Raw genomic sequence first — 17853 nt, forward strand, 5'->3', positions numbered from 1 at the left:
AAAACTGGTGCCTTTGAAAACCACATCTGCACATTGCTTTCCTTTGACCTGCCCCCTCAGGTATCCAAGGTGGTCAGATACCACCACACAGGGTTAGAGAAATTAATATTCCTGTGCCACCAGAAAACATTGGCCAACTTTTTCTTTTCTATTCTGCAATTACCTCAAGATGTTGAGACATTTGCCAATAATATTACAAAAGAATTGTTCACACACTGGTCCCAGGTGACATTTGGCTACTGTAGCTATCAGGACTTACTTTCCCAAAGCATTCAGTGGCACAGGACTTTTCCCCCAATTTTCTCAGAAAATACACACTGTTTTCTGTTCTTTGTGTTGCTTAGTAATGTTTCCTGAATTCTTAATATCTATAGTGCTCTGACTGCCAGTTGCTCATAATGTACCATCTAGAAAGAAGTAAGAGAAATTTGGATATTTTTCTTACCTTCTTACAATTATATTTTTGGGGCCAGAGGCAGCAATTTCTCTGTAGAAGACCCACCTCACTTGACGTGTCTTGCAGCTCACAAACAACACAACCTATTCACTCTCAGGAACAGCTAAGAAATGCATTTCATTTACTTGAGTTTTGTTATTGTGGCTCAGCTATATCCAATGGACAATCTGAAGACGCTACTTATGCTACAGCTTCCCTGCTGCCATTCTGTCTGGCATCTTTTAGGGATCATGCAGGATATGACCATTTGAAGGTCCCTGGAGGCCTGGGTGGTTTGTTCTGCCTACAGCCACTTTGGCAAGTACCTGGATCCTGCACTGTGCACTGGCTCTGTGAAGTGGGGCTATGGACTCCCATGTCAGTGGCAATCTGAGACACCAACCCCAATGACAATTGACAGGAAATTTCTTTCCTACTTTAATGAGTCTACGCAGTGTTAAGCCATGTTTTGCAAAGCTGTCACAAAGACTCCTGACTGATCCCTACTGCCCGTAACTGGTACTTTGGGGAGCCCATCAGCCCCATCGCTCTCTTGAGAAGCTGCTCTTCCAAATCTGCTGATGAAGGGCAGCAGGGAGCAGGAACTGCAGTGATTCTTTGGCTCCACAGAAGTGTCTGTTCGTCAAACACCTAGCAGCTTTGGCAGACTTGGTGCAGTTGTTATTAACTCCTAACCTCTACTTCTGGATTTTCTGAGTAGTTGCTAGGATGAGAATTTTCTTTATCAATGGAATTTCATCAGTTGGGTTTGCTTGCCACCCACTAGCTTGTCAAATTCAGAGATACAGCCATCTAAATCTTATTGGTATAAACTGCAGCAACATCACTCTCAGGAGCAAAGTGGCAGGGAAAATAACCCCTCAAAGGTATTCTGTGTCTGGAGAAACTGCATGCCTAATAAGAAACCAGCTTGCAACAGCAATCTTGCAAAAGACACACAGAGATACTCCAGATAGACTTCATGTTCACCTTGACAAAGTAACCAGCTTGTCAAGCAAACAAGTCATTATGGCCAGAGTGGTCATTGAAGGTAACTAATACTCTCCACCTGCAGCATCAGTCAAATAAGGATTTAAAATATTACAGGAGAGGAGATCTGAAATGTGAAAACAGCAGCATGTGATGGCCAAAAATGGAAAATAAATGCCAGGAATGTTTCACATTGATGCAAATAAATAACAACCTCAAATGGTTTAGGCTTGTGTCATATGGTAAAGATATAGGCTAGCCTGGTCTTAGGCTAGTAATTTGCTTTCCCTAGAACAAAACAAAAGGCATCAGTTTACCTTGCCTATGAAAATGTCCTTGTCAGATGTCAGCTGAGATCTCTCTGGGCAGGTCACCTACCTCCTCCCAGCTTCAGAGGAGACCCATAAACCCCCCAAACATGATACATCTGTGCATCCTGATCAGTTATCCCTTCTCTTCCCTGAGCTGCCTGAGTTGTCTCAGAAGGCATAGACCTCCCCTATGCCTGGAAAATCCTGCTAGAGAAAAATGTCACTGCTAGTAGTAGTGACAATGGAAGACATCCCCCCTGAACCCCCACAGGGTTATATTAAAAGTGCCTTTAATGGCAATACCAGGTACAATAATTCCTTCTTGCTGTCCCTGCTGCTCACCCACCCCAGAGCAGGGCTCCTGCGGGCACAGCCCTTCCTAGCACCAAGAGGGAAATGCTGAGGACCAGCACCCAGAATTACCCAGTCATAAATAAAGTCCTGTGAAAATAGTCCTCAGAAATAATCACCAGACAAAGAAAAGACCCAACTGAGAGAATTCCCTGCTTGGCATACCAATGATGAGGTGATGCACTGCAGCTCAGAGGTAGGAGGGATCAGCTACAGCAGGAGTGGGCATTGCTGCCAAAGATTAGCTTCAAACTAAAGCCAGTGTTCCCACATTTCCACAGAGATGGAGGGAAGGGTGACAGTGTCTCAGATGGGCAGTCGCTGGAGTGAGGTGGAGGTGAGCCCTGCACAAAGGCTTGAGTGAGGCATATATGCAACCTCTGACTGACAGCACTGGTGTCTCCAGGGAGGCCTGAGGACTCACATCTATCTGCAGATTTAGGAGAGCAAGAAAAGTAGTGATGTATCCAATCAGTCATAGAAATGTGAAAATCTGTCTTGTTAATGTTGACAATTAACTCTTATATTTGCCTGGGCAAAAGGGTCCTGGTGCCTTTCCTCTGGAATGCTCAGGTATGTGGCAGTGGAAGCCTATTGTTGCCTTCTGTAGGACCAGGACAATGCTGTGCTGGCAGGCAAGAAAATTATGTGGCCCCTCTGGACCTAAGTGATCACTGAGCAGGACACAAGAACACTGGAAATGGCCCCAGCTACACAAAAATGATATTCCATCGTGCCACTGAGGCAGCAGAGCCTCCTCCTGCTGCTGCTCTGAGCGGGCTGCGTTCGCTGGTTTGGGTTTCTCAGAGTGCTGTGATGGTTGTGAGATTCAGTCTCTAATTAGGTCCCTGTAGTGGTGAGATTGCTTCCTTTATAATCACTCAGTGGGAACTGGTACTTTATCCTCTGTACTCAAATTTTTATGTCTTTCACCCTCATTTTCTCTCCAATGCCCAGAGTCTCCAGTCCACTGGATGACAGCTGCAAAAGCTTCTGACATTCACTTTAAGGACGATTCTTTTCAGCTGCTTCACATTTCCTTTTGACAAGCTCTTCCAGTGATATTTACTGCAACTAATGAATCAACTCACAGCTGGACCACTTGCTAGCCTTTTCACTCCAGAGCTGTTTTAAATCTTGATTAGCTGTTATGATTTGTAAATCTCACAGAACTGCTAAGTCCAAGCTTTCCTGTCTCACACTGTGATCAGGAGACTGTTCCCAGTCATGCAGAGCAGCAGTACACTGGCATTAGGCATTCACGGGGACTCTACCTTTACAGCAGGTAGCAAAACAGTGTATTATCCACAGGAAATAGTTCAATTCACAGGGAAAGTTATTTGGATAACTCGTAGTGAGTCGGTTTTGCATAGCCTGGTTTTTGGTAGCTGGGGAGCCACAGAGGTGGAGAGGTGGCTTCTGTGAGAAGCTGCTGAAAGCTTCCACCATGTCCAGCAAAGCCAATGGCTGATGGCTCAGAAGATGGACATGCTGCTGGCCAAGCCTGGGCCAGTTAGGAAGGTTGGTAACGCCTCTGTGATAACACATTTAAGAAGAATATCGAACCAAAGTGAGGTGTGTGCACAGTGTTAATTCCAGCTAGAGAAGAGGAGGAGGTGAGAACGTGTGAGGGAAACAACGTGGAGACACCACAGTCAGGAGAAGGAGGAGCAGTAGGGAAGGCATGGTGAGGCAGCTGCTCCTCTGTAGCCCATGGGGATCCATGGGGGATGCAGAGATCCACTTGCAGCCTGTGGGGTAGGTGCCCATGCTGGAGTGGGTGGATAACTGGAGCAGGCTGTGGTCCAGTGGGAGACCAGTGGAGGGAGGTGGCCCTTGCTTCCAGGCTGGAGCAGCCTGTCCTTGGAGGTGTGCACCCCAGGGAAGAGTGACCCACGCTGCAGCAGTTTTGGGAGGACTGTGTGCCTGTAGGAGGGACTCATGGTGCAGCAGTTTTTGGAGAACTGCTGCTCGTGAGATTGGAAACACACTGGAGAAGTTCACGGAGAACTGTCTCCCATGGGAAGGGACCCCATGGCATACCGGGGAAAGGACTCCTCTCCCTGAGCAGTGTAAGAAAATCTCAGGTGGTGAACTGATCAAACCCCCATGCTCTGTCTCCCTGCACTGTGAAGGAGGGAGGAGGTTGGAAAGGTGTTTTAAGGGCTTATTTTACTTCTCATTATCCTCCTTTGACTTTGTTAATAATATATTTACTTTGTACTTCCAAGCTGAGTCTGTTTTGCCCTTGGAGTGTTTTCTCCTGGTCCTTATCTCAACTCATGAAGCCTTCATTAAACTTTTCTCTCTTCTGCCCAGCTGTGGCAGGGGAGGATGAGTGAGCAGCTTTTTTGGGTGCCTGGCGTTTGGCCATTGTCAAACCATGACAGTTTTTGGTGGAGAATGCAGACATTGACAAGGACTTTGAGATAAGGATATTAATTGGGAGAAATATTGGGCAAAACAATTATTAAACCACGTTATCAAGTAGAATGATAGTGGGGAATTTGCATTGTAACTGTATTGAAGGGTTTAGGTGTGGATTTTTTGTAGTTTGTCCATTTTTGTTCTGTATTGTGATGATGTTATTTTTGGATCTGGTGTGGGGAGGTTTTTTTTCTTTTCTTTCTGTTTAGTTTAGTTGTTTTTCTTGTTCTAAGGTTGTATGTTGAATGTGGACAATTTTTTTACTGCAGACTTCCATGGATGTTGCCAATCCTTATATAAGCTGTCTGTTACTGTTAATATTATTAACCAATACCGCTGTTATTCTATGGAATTCATGGAATTTGTCATCATCCTGGTGCAAGAGAAAAAACCTTTAGGTGAGGAGCTATTAAAATCTGCCCTGAGGCATCCAGTTCCTGGGCGGAAGGGTGTGTGAAGGGATTTGGGCAGGTCCTAGGGCGGTTCTAAATCATCTAAATCATCTCCCATTGCCTGGACTTTACCCCTGAACAGGCAAACACCTCTAGCAAGCTGGACCGTGGACTGATAGAAGGGAACCATTATGAGTGCTGAAGCTTTCTGCAAGTGTCTGACATCGCTTGCTGATGGGAAGTAGAGACTGACTTTTCCCTTCGCTTATGCACACACAGATTCTTGCTTATTTATTTTCTTTCACTGTAATAAAACTGCCTTATCTCACCCGCTGGTTGCTCTCCATCTTATTGTCTTTCCTGTCCCATTGGCTTAGTGGGCACCTGGCACCCAGCCAGGGTCAACCTGCTACAGATAGTAGGAAAAGAAAAGGCCTTACTATTTTAAGCATGTGTGAAAAAATATGCAATGCAGCATATCCTCCATTTCACAAGCATCTTGCACAAGTGATATTACACAAATGCACCTTTCTCCGCATTATTTTGCAGATCCTCTTTTCTGTTTCTAGCTTCTGAGCACATCCTGAGCAATGAACAACAGCCCAACATTTCAAATTAGGATCCTTATTTGAGTTCCTAAATAAAATTAGTCTGATTTGTATAGATTCTGCCCTCTCAAGTCCCATGACACTTACAGGGTCAGCAAGTCAGGTCGTTTGTCTTTTGGCAACTAATTGTACATTGAGGAATCTAAATTTTCAGTGATTTGAAATCCAACTCCAAAATTCTGGCCTGGAGGTAAGTGTCAAACTGGAATTTGTAACCCAGGGGCTGGGAATACACTAGTCATGTGGTTGCCTAAGTTCAGGACAAAAAGTCAATGTGCATGGAGGCTTTTCACTTATCAGAAGACTTACAGCAAAACAGGAAGTTATTAATATCAGGGCTCAAACTGACTTGAGAGTCAGACAATATCAAACAGAAGGTGTCTCCCCTTTTTCCTGTTTATCTCTTGCTAGCTCAGAAGACAGGGGAGATGAAGAGGCAAAGAGTTTCATAATTGGGTGCTTCATAATTTCACAAGGCAGTGAAATTGAACCGGCAGGCTGTACATCATTACACAAAGTATATGGCATCACTTTCCTCAAGTCTTTAAAGCTTGCTGTACTTTTAAACAGACTGGGAAGCTGTTTTGATATGATGGGGTGGAACATGACAAAATAATGCAGTGCAATGGCATGCAGGAGCTTAGACAAAGTGAGCAATAAATGACACTACAGGGGAGGATAATATGCTGCCTTGATATAAGTTATCTTAGGAAAACACTGGAACTAAAGAACTTTCTCTTGAGAAAGTGTCATTTGATTTTTAAATAACACAGGTCATTAGGACTACAGTTTCATGTCATGTCTGCATGATGGTTTATCAAAGCAAGACCAAGTTACTGGCAGGGCCCTGGGAGGAAGCTCCAGGGTAAAGGAAAAATATTGTACAGAGCAGCTTACCACCACACAGTGCAGAAATGAGCAAAACTTGCTGGACTCATGGCCCAGCCTCATCACATCAGCACAGCACACACCAGACTGCATTCAGCTCTCTGTTTTCACTGCTGCCCAACACAGTGTTTTCTTTCAACAAAGGACAATTTTAAAAACTGCCCTTTCTAAAAGGGAACTGGACACAGTCCCTCCTTGAAAGACAAGATCAAGCAGGAAGCCCTGCACTGAGAACTAGCAAGGTCAAAAATGGAGTGCCAACCTGTTGGGATGTGGGGTCACTGGCTGTCTGAGATCTTTTGTGTTCTGTCAGCCACTGTGGAGGTGACAGGGCCTTGGAGCTGCCTCCCTGGCCTCCATGTTTACAGAGAATTTATTGAAAGACTCATGATGGGCACCAAAAAACTGACACTGAGCAGGCAAAAGGCAAACCCCAAGAATATTTATTTGTTTTGACTTATGATTGGGCAGGTGATACTTCCTAGTGTAACTTGGCTGTTCTCTAGAACACAAAACATGAAACACTAAGTAGGTGTCAGATCCCTGGGAAAAGTTTCCTTTCTTTTGAAGAAGCAGGAGATTTCATGTGAGGATTTGTTCACTGGGTGCTTTCACTATTTCAGCTATCTAGAGATTTAGGCCTTTTTCTTTTTTTCCCATCCTATCTTGCTGAGCCACTCACAGCCACATGAAATAAACTCCTAGAAGGAGAGCACTCCCACAGAGCCTTACAGCTCTCAATTTACACTGAAAAAAACACTGTTTGTGCATGCAGATGATTAAAAAAATAGAGGTGCATCTTCTTTTCTGTCCTTAATAAAGTTTCAGCTGCAAACACAAGGCAAGAGTCACACTTTCCACTGAGGTTGCAGATGTCAAACAAAAACATCACAAATTTCACTGCTGCTTAAATGAAATCTGCTGTACATGACTTGCAGGAGCCACTACCTCTGACAAGATTTGTTAACTACAGTACTGATGTACACAGTGTAATCCTCAGGGGAAGGCCCAGTAGTCATCTGTCCCCCCAGAATGGCCTCTTTTCTCCACTCAGGCCACTTTAGGGGTGCTGGGTAAAGAGGGGTAAAGCAAGCAGCTTCCAGGCTTCAGATAGGTGCTTTTGTTATCCCCAGAGCTCATGGATGAGGAGGAGGAGGAGGAAGGGAGGAAGTACTGTATCAGATGAAATGGAACTAGGCAAGACAAATGAGTGGTTACTAGCAAACGAAAAAGAATTCTATAAATAAAGATATGAATAGTTTTCATGTTTAAGCAAGAAATGTGACAGGTACAAAATGAAGCAGAATTAAGAAAAATAATTCTACAGAGTGAATTAGAGAGATTTACAGCACAATTTCAGTTCCCTGTGCAGCTCAGGTCAAACACTGCTTTGCATTTGAAAGTCAGCGACACAGAGTGCTCTGAAGGATCCCCTTTGCTGTCCATCGCCTACGGTAAAAAGGCAATGCAGACCAAACCACTTCAGGGCCTGATATGACTCTCTCATACTGTAGCTGAATTCCTCACAAGTATTAATTTCACAGATCTCAGGGGTATGGATGCACATTCTTCCTTGGAGAATGAGGGCCAAAAGGCAGAAAGATGGGACTAACTTACACAAGGGAGTCAGTGGCAAAGCAGAAACCTGGATGTAGATCACCCAAGTTCCAAGCTAGCATCTGAACTTCCAGACACACCCTCTTCTCCCTCCAAATGTGAGAAAATAAGAAATAAAACCAAAACCATACCACAGTGGTTTGAGTCATTTGAGAGTCCTAGCTGCAACCTCCCACACAGCGATCACCGCACAATCTTGGCTGCTTTCACCATTGCCATCTTACCTTTCCCTCTGAGGCTTTCTGTTGTGTTCTGACATAAACTGGGAGCTGCCTGAGGCAGAAGCTGTTTAAGCTTCCCCATTATTTTGCATGTAGTATGAAGTATCATGGGGTGTCTCACAGGTTTTGACTCTAAATTGAGTTTTTGAGAGAGACTCAAATTACTTAATGTCACTTGAGTCTGCCTCCCTAAGCTTTTCCACACCTAGGAGCAGCTGGCAGAAGCAGTGGAAGTGAGCAAGGGCCATCTGTGCACATTGCTCAGGTTTTACTATTTCTGCTCACCCTGAGATTTTTGGTATCAGGGAAATTATTTAGGCTGCAGGAAATAGCTCTTGAGGGCAACAAGGATCTGGCTAGTGAGTCTGTCCTTAGGCTAGGCAAGCCTAAAAGATGTGCATACAGCAGCAGCTGCTTTGTAGGAATGAGGGCTTGCAAATTTTTTTATGCATACTGATGTCCGAAGCGTTGCTTTGAAGGATTTATGCAATAGATCTGTGACCATGTGTTCCTGTTCCACTGTTAACTATTCCTATGTGTCTCCTCTCTCACTGCCCTTCAAGGCTTTCCTCTGAATATAGTGATGCATACTGCTCCTGAGGAGTCTTGGGAGAGAATGTAGAGGGCATAGATTTGCTTCAAAGCAGATCTTCAAACATCTGTTTGTACTTACAGCACGAAAATTCAGCACGCTACAGCACATAGCTGCCTCTAGCTTCAAGGCAAACACAAATACTACGAGGTATTAAAGACTCATAAACGTAAACAAGATAGCCTGGAGCAGCTTATCAGTTAGGTGGTAATGGGTGGGGAAAGGCTCATTGTATATTTAAGGCCCAGGCATTTTCCCACTGATTTCTGCCATGTTAGTAATGGGCCAGGGAGAGGAAAACTCTCACATAATTTAGCTGGGAAATACTGCTCAGGTCAGTCAGTCCTGACTCTCTCCTGCTGTCGTTTCGTTCCTGCTTGCTGCTGCATGGAGATGCAAGGGCAGTCTCTGGCCAGACACCCTGAGTCAGGAGGGGAAAGAGACAACTGCTCATGCTAGCTCCATTCCTGACAGCCAGGCCACCACTACGGCAGGTCACCCCTGTAGCAGAACAGAGGTTACACTGAAGGATAAGGGACCTTCCTGGCAGCAGAGTCTTGCTAGCTGGCCATACAGGAGCACCAGGGGAAGGCTCTGGCCCCAGATTATTGTTTGAGTGGAAAACAAATGAGCAGATGAAGACACTGTTACCTGCTATTGCTTGACATCGCTCTGACACCACAGGGTAGAGTGGCACTGAGACCCCAGGACACTTTTACCACTACCTGAGAGACAGGTATCATGATTAATCTGATAGAAGTTGGTGGTGTTTCAGTCCCCTCCACACCTTCTGGATGAATGAGAAGAAATTTTGGCTGTCTTGAAGTCTCTATATAATTTGGTATAAGTATCAGATGACTGCCAGTTCTGGTGGAAAGGAGGGGACAGAAACATGGGGCAGGATCTGTTAGGACTTGAGGCACAGAAGCAGAGCTGCTCTAGGTGGGCATAAATCCTTATGGACAACATCTCAGTGTGTCTAGTTCACAGTCTTCTGTTTAGTCTAATCCCACCTCCTTGGAGATTTCAACTCCAATGCCATTTGGAGCAGCTCTGCCCTGGTCATATGTTGTCTTCTGCCAGCTCCACTTCAGGGATCGTAATTTTTGCCAGCAGAGCAGTAAAAGCAGCTGGGTGGGTCCTCTTCAGTCACCGCACCATCACTTGTTAGAGCTCATTTGTCAGAGGCCTAAATCACAACACAAACACTAGAAATCAACCCAAAATGGATATGGCTAGACCACAAGACCTGAAAATTCTCTATAAATGTGCAATCTAATTCAATAAATAGTGCCTTCCCCAGGACAGATAATTTGGGTTCTCCAGACAAAACAGTGTCAGCAAGAAAAGCATTTTACACCAATATTTTTGATAGTATAGAAACATCCCTGTATATTACACGGTACTTACTACAAGGGCAGAAGATTCCAGTGTAGATCCACATTCACTTTTGCATTTCTAGAGGTGAAGGGGGGGTTTTCACTCATGTTGAGCTAATGCGACTGAGCCAACAGGAATTAAAGCTATGCTTCTTCCTGCCTGTTGAGACATGGTGAAAGAAAGCAGCTACCTTAAATCAAAGGGTCCAGATTCAGGGAGGTGCTCCAGCTAGAAATCAGAAGGCAGTTTACAGATACTTTGATAACTTGGGCTTTTATTGTTCCACAGGCCCCCAAGATCAGTTGGTGAGGGTTGGTTAAGTTTCCTCATATGGTATTTGAAGGCAAAGGCAAATCTACATTTGCTTCCCACAGGCAAGCCCAGGCAGCTACAGCGTGTTATAAAAAGAGGAGATTAAAAACAAGTTTTATAGAACTACTGTATGAAAAGATACAATTGGATACAATTCTACCATTAGGAGCTTAGGAGTTAGGATTGGAAATCTGATGTAGGCACCTTTGAAGCACCAGTTTTGTCAAGAATATCCCATGCTTTGTCCTGTCTTGAAACTGAATTGTTTAGCTATTAAAAGAGATTAATATAATCTCTGTGTCTATGAAATTGGATTTTAAAACTGTTTGCTTACTGTACTATCTCCAGTGCAGTGAATGAGACCTCTGCTGCTTTTCATGTTGCTATAATTACAGGTCTCACCTTGTTTGAGCCCAGCGTGTGCTGGCATCGCCAGCAGGACAAAGTGCCTGGCAGACTGCAGGAGGAGGCACGTAGCTGGCAGGGAGAGGGAAGCCTCTGTTCCACAGAGGCCACTGGTGATGTACCATGTTGCTTTGGACCCCTCAGTGTGAGCAGAGCCAGTTAGAGAGGTACAGAGACATCTGGGGCAGAGCGTACTAGCTAGGAGCAGAGGCTGAGCGAGCTGGGTGTGTTTATTCCAGAGACTGGGAGACGGAGGGGTGAGCCAACAGGACCCTATTGAAAATCATGCCTCCCTCAGGGGGAGACTGACAGACCCCAGTCCATCCTGCAAGCAACAGATGGACAAATGAGGGGCAACAAACCCAGGCTGGAGCTTGGGAGAAAAGAATGGACATTAGCGGAAACATGTCCCAGAGAGGGAGCCTCTACATTCTTCATCATTGAAGGACTTCAAGACTTGGCTAGACAATGCCAAAGCTGACTTGATGTAATGTGATAGTCCTGTGCTAAGCAGGAACTTGGATGACCTTGGGCCTCGGAGGACTCTTCCAAGCAACATTTCTGCATTTCTGTTCTTTTCCCAGTGAAGGAAATGAACACTCTGCAGCTCCATGGATACGTGTCTTTTTATGCCAATTAAGGAGCTGGTCCTGCAGTCTTCCTTCCAAGAAGCTAGCAGTAAAGGTTAAGAAATCCTAGCCCCTCTCCACCCCTCCTTCTCCCACAGGCAGCAGTATGTTGTGCCTACCTCCAGTCTCCACTTTGCTGCAGAAACATGGCTTGTGGTACTGTGAGCATGGTCTAGCCATGAGTGTTGACAGTCCAATTGCTTCACTTAGAGCTAAATGGTAGAAGAAGAGGTATCCCAGGGCAGGAGGCAATTGTTGCTGGGAATTCTGCTTGTCATCAACTAACCCAGACCATGTCTCCTTGCAGCAGGTTCTGTTCACTTGAGGATCCTGGCACAGTTACTTTATTGCTGCTTCCACTCATGCACACCACAGACACTTCAGCAGGCTCCTTTTCTGCTAACAGAGGGATCATGAAGCATCCTCTGGCTGCCTGAAGCAATTTCTCTCTCTAGCCAGAGATCTGCAACTCCATGCAACTCCAATCTTTGCAATGTTTACTAGCCCTTTGCATCCTTTGGATGTCCTCTGCCAACTTCCCCCTCTCTTGGGAAAAGGGGATCTATTTGCTGAGTTTTTATTTACTCATCATGCCAGACAAGCTTCTGACAAGCCATCTCTCTGCAGTGCTGCAGCTTTACCCTGCTGCATGGGTATGGGGTAAAAAAAACCCACAGAGTTTTAAAATGGTAATTTTTTTTCCTTTTTGCAGCAGATGAAAATCAAACTCGCTTTCTCTTTCCCAGAAGCAATCTTGACTGCAGTGGCTTGAGAAGAGCCCTGGCAGTAGCAAGGTCCTTGTTAATGACTGATTGCTCCAGGCCAGGAGATTATTTGGTACTCTGATACAGGAAGAAGGGCAGAAGAGAAAGAAGTCAAATGAGCGGGTGCCTGTAGTTGTTATGCTTCTCCTGATGTATCTGGCAGAGACTGCAGAAATGGCAGTGGAAGCGCTTGTGGAATGTGGAGAGCCCCACATCCCAAAACACCACAGGCACAGACTGTGTCATCACCAGCAACAAGCTGTCCCACATTGGTGAAAGGGACAAAGAACCAGCATGTGTCCTCTGCTCTAAGACAGAAAAATAATCTTTTGTATTCCTCTTTCTTTTGGACTTTGTAAACAGTTTGAGACTGTTTATATACAACTTGTTTTGTCCAGTTGGATACATCTGGGTTACTTTTTCCATCTGTTCTCTTCAGTTTTAGGCACCTCCTGACTAATTGCTGTTTCTTTGACCAAGCTTTTGCCCTCTGAATTCCATAATGCATCAACAGCACGCACATACACAGCCCCAGTACCACCCTCAAAGCCTCCCAGGGCTCTGAGATGCCCTCAAGGCCAGATCCAAACCTCAAAGTGAAGACATGGCACAAAAGTGCTGCCTCAGGGCTCCTCTCTACCCATGAGTGTTCTGGCAGCTGAGTGCCTGTGCTATCCTTTTCACTCCAAACTGTATTCAGCCCATGATGACTTGCTCCCAGTAGCTCTGTTAGTTCTCCTCACGTGGCAGACAGCAGCCCTACAACCTCTGCTCACCGTGCCAGGTATGGACAGGGCCAAACATTCTGGAGAGTTCCACAGCAGCAGCATTGTGGCGGCTATGATGAACCTAATTAAAAGAGATTGAATGGAGACACAAGCAAAGGCAAAGATGGCATCAGTGAAAGATGACACAGAGCAACTATAGTTCCCTCAGAGCTGCACTAGCACCAAACACTGCACCTTGCTGAAATGTGCTGCCATTAGAAAGTACACCTGCTTGTACCACATTTTCAAGTTTCAGGGAGACTGGCACAAGGTCTGGGGGAGCTGTTACAGGTATGGGGTTGTATGCATGCTCTGGAGCTGGAGGAGTACCCAGTATGTGCTGGGAACTGACAGCATTTTATATGTACACACAGCTTTACATGGTCTTTTTGGTATCTGAACATTTGCTACTGCTTAAAAGACAACCCTGTTCTGATCTACCAACAGAGAGGATCGTGAGTATTGATTTTAAAGGCACATGGATAGGCCAGAATGCAGTCATAGAATCATAGAGTCATTTATGTTGGAAAGGAGTTATAACAGCATTGAGTCCAACTATTAACCCAGCAGTTCCAAGTGCACCACTAAACCATGTCCCTCAGTGCCACAGCTACATGTCTTTTAAATACCTCCAGGGACAGTGACTCCACCACTTCCCTAGGCAGCCTGTTCCAGTGCTTGACAATCCCTTTGGTCAACAAATTTTTCCAAGTATTCAGCACAAAGATCCTTTTCCTCCTCTGAGACAGGTGTGCCCCATCTATTACCAGTGGCCCTGCTGTCATGAAAACTGACCCATGATCAAAATCCCCCAAATTTTGAGAGTGATACCAGGCTCAGAGACAGGTATGGATCTGTTGTCTCTTCCTATTTCTTTCCATATCATCCCCTGCAGTTGGTAGGATAAAGGGAACACTACCTGTGGTCCAGATCCCTTAACCAATTGTCCCAAAGTTCTGAAGTGTCTCCTGATTGCCCTTGAACTTCCTGGTGCAACTTCATTGCTGCCTACCTAAAAATTAATAGTGGAGAACAATCTGAGGGTAAGAAGCTTTCTCTTCACATTTTAAACCCATGTCCCGGAGAGGCAGCAGACTTCCCTCAGAAGTGGTTCCAGACTGCATATTGGGTCTCCTCCCTTCAGAAGGGAGTCTCCCATGGCAATGACTTGTGTCTTTTTCTTCATAGACACAGTTTTGACACAGGTTAACTTAGCCTTGGTGATAGCCCCATGCAAGATGAGACAATGTCCCCATTACTCAGTTCTGCTAGCAGAGCCTTGTATCCATACCTGCTCCTGACCCTACATGATCCTACCTATATCCACCTATTTTTTTCTTGCAGTCAACTGCTTTGGAGCATGTATGTCTTGTTCCTTCCTGAGAGTTCAATGCAGCATGATACTGGTTATGAGCATTTGCTCTCAGGGACTGTAACATTAACAAAATACCTGGTTATATTATTAATAAAAGCCATCCACATATCTATAGAATTATTAATTAATGCTGCTCTCTCTTTGGCTAGTGTAGCATAGCTAAGTTATAAAGACAGATTTGTATTGCTAAGGCTTCCAGACCAAAGAGTCAGACCATATTTGCCATCAGCAATGTGTTGTTGAGAGTATAAACTGAAAACTCAGTAGTCACCAACCAACAGCATTGCCTGAGCACCAGAAAACATGGGAAAGTTCTTGACTCTGGCCCAGTAGGGCTGCCACTTAGATATTTTTGAAATTTAATTCAGCAAATGTCATCATTCCTAACACAAACCATCTTGCGGTGAGCATGCTTTTGAGTGCTCAAAGCAAAGCAGAAAGAAGCACTGGAACCCTGAGGAGTTAGGAATTATTCCCATATTAGGTACTATTTCCACAATGAAATGCACTCTCAGTTTATCCATTTTCATTATGCCAATTTACTGTATTTATGGACTAGGGATGTGTGTTTAGATTAAAACCTCATTTTTGTAGGTGCTACATGAACAAGTCATGAAACAGTCCCTGTTCCTGCAGATTCCAATGTAGTGACACAGTGACCCGGAAGCAGAGGATAAAGGACATTGCCAATGGGGAGAATGTGCAAATGGATGGGCCCAGCAAAAAAACACATTCTTCAGAGCAGGAAAATATTCACTATTCAGGAGAAAACTGTACAGTGTGAAAGTGCTCACGGGCTATGCAGACATCTCATTTTTATTTAAAGATGGGTGAAGTGCTTATGAAACGAGACAAATAAAAAGCCTGAGAAATTTCAGTTTTTTCCATCTAGAGAACAGATATATCAGGTTGTTCCACAGTGACCTGTCAAGCCTAAATTTAAAAGGGAAGCAAAGGACAGTTCAGGCTCTGTACCCATCGCAGCTTGGTCTCTGTGTTCCCACTTCCATCAACAGCAGGATCTTCACCACTGCCATCTCCCTATCCTTGGAAAAAGGGGCTAAGAGAACTACTACTTGCAGACTTCAGATGTAACAATTAATCCACCCACTGTCTGCCCTGACTTATAACAGCAACTTGCATTTTCCAAAGAGATTTTGGCATGGAGGAGCCTGAATGTAATTGTTAATGTGTGGAAGTCTCACATAAATGAGTCTATTTGAAAACAGGGCTCAATCGTGTAGCTAGAAAGCCGTAAAGGACTTCAGGATACACCTCCACTGCACCAAGTGAAGGTGGTCTGCAAAGCCCAAGGTGCTCCCAGGGCTAGAATCAGCATAACCAGATCGGTCAAAGCCTGGCTGAGCAAGATTTGCTCTTTTGCTGCTGTGCAATCTTGTCACAATGGAGATATACACCCCTTCCTATCCTCTCAGCACCCCTGCATGGCACTGCACAGCAGCACATTGTGGTTCCAGCTGGAAACAGCTGCTGTGGGTGTGGTGTGGACACATCTGCAAGTGCTCACATCCCCCCATCTATGCTGGGACCTTGGTCACTCCTCACTTCTCTGAGATGACCTCAGGATCTGTTTCACAGGAGCTGGTAGGACCCAAGGGGGCAGGTGGGACACCCAAAATAGCTTTAAATTCAGTGAGGGGTGGAAAGGCAGCTGAGAGAAGAAGCAGTGGTGAGAAGAGACACTGGATTCTGAAGGTATAGACAGCAGATTATTAATGAAGAGGCTTAAGTGTCTTGGTAATGTGGCAGTGAGAAACCTTGTTATTACTGCTTTCAGCACAGAGCATATACAACATGGTATTGTGAAATCTTGAAATCTTTGTACACAAATACAGTTAGGAGAAGAAAAAAAATAAAAACTTGGCCATATTTCTGAATATACTCACTTCCTCTGAAAATAATATCACAGCCAGAACAGGCCTGCTATATTAAACTCTCATGCACAAGTCCTCATACCTGGCTTAATAATCATAATGAACTATGAGGGAAAGGTAAATAGTCTTCATTCCACATCTCTGAGGATAATAGTAAGAAGGGAGAGATTCCAAACATTGGTAATGACTTGTAGAGCAGCACATTGCTTAAAACATTGATTATGAGCCAAGAAATACCCCTCAAGGCTGCAATCAAAAACAGTTTTTGGCTCTGTGCTGTGAACAGAAACTTTATTTGATCAACAGTTATTGCAAAAGACTTGCCATTGAGAGTGTGGAAGCTCATCTCTAATGTGGCACCCTTCACTAAAGATAAAGCTCCTGCATGGGAAAGCGCTGGGCTCATGAAATGCAGCTGTGGCTCACAGCTTCAAGTTAATTGTGATGACCACTGAGGAGAGTTGATGCTTCTCCTTTAGCTGGCACAGAAGTCTGAGTAACTTTTCATGGGGAAATAAGAGAGATGTGAGATTGGCAAAAGTACTCCTCTCTGTTTTTGAAAGTAGCTGTTGATTTGGGAGAATGAAATCAGCTGAATTTTTTTTGTGAAGAGCTTCAACTTATTGTCCTCAGTAGCAGTACAAGTACAGGGCCAATCTCTGAGCTATAGGCCTTGCCAGGCTAAGAAGAAAACAGATGTGGATTAGCCCCACTCCTGGCCAGAAAAAACACCCACCTGTCAGAGAATATTGGCAAGGAGAAAAGGAAGGAACTGAAAATTAATTTTTAATAGAGTTTCTCAGAAAATGGCGGACCTTCTCAAAGTATTTCAAACTATTTTTTTTTTAAATGCAAAGTAGACATTTCAGTTGAAATCGGGAAAACTGAAGGTCTATTACTCCTATAAATATCTTCCATCAGAAATGGGTTTCCTGCTGGCATCACTAAGGAAAAAAAAGAGTTCTGGGAAGAGAGGGGGTTGTTAATATCAGAAAGTAATTTTCAGTGCAAAACAACAAGCTATACTGATCTGAAAAAACCAAAAAATTATACTGACTGCTCCTGAATATCACACACTGATCTCTATCCAAGTACTCAGGGACCTATGGATAATTGGCATCTCTATGCTGATGGTTTGGTGATCTGGCAAAAGAGAACCTTCTCCAACCATGGGAATAAATTTTTTTAAAAATTTAGAGGCTCCTGTTCAGCAAAAAGAAACCAGTAGTGCACAGAGACCCCAGCCTGTGTCAGAGACACGAGAGGTCTGATGAAAACCAGACATGAGCTGCCTTGAGTTCCTTGGGAGAGAAGAAGGAATTTCAGACTATTGTGCCACAGTCCTAGAGCCCAGAGAAGCAACTAGGTGCTCACACAAGCCATAATCAAGAAGACCAGAATACCAAAAAAACTAAAAAAGCTAGAAATAAACATATTTTGGGGATATGATGCATGCTGACTGACTTCCAAACACTGGAACAGCTTGCCCAGAA

General features: G+C 44.5%; 1 long non-coding RNA gene across 1 annotated transcript in view; it reads right to left on the reverse strand.

Moving 5' to 3' along the window:
- The window catches only part of LOC137468939 (uncharacterized), a 67678-nt gene that overhangs the window by 11144 nt on the left and 38681 nt on the right, over positions 1 to 17853 (reverse strand). The gene's annotated exons all lie outside the window — the stretch shown is intronic.

This window comes from Anomalospiza imberbis, chromosome 2 (assembly GCF_031753505.1).
Source record: "Anomalospiza imberbis isolate Cuckoo-Finch-1a 21T00152 chromosome 2, ASM3175350v1, whole genome shotgun sequence".
Taxonomy (NCBI): Eukaryota; Metazoa; Chordata; class Aves; order Passeriformes; family Viduidae; genus Anomalospiza; species Anomalospiza imberbis.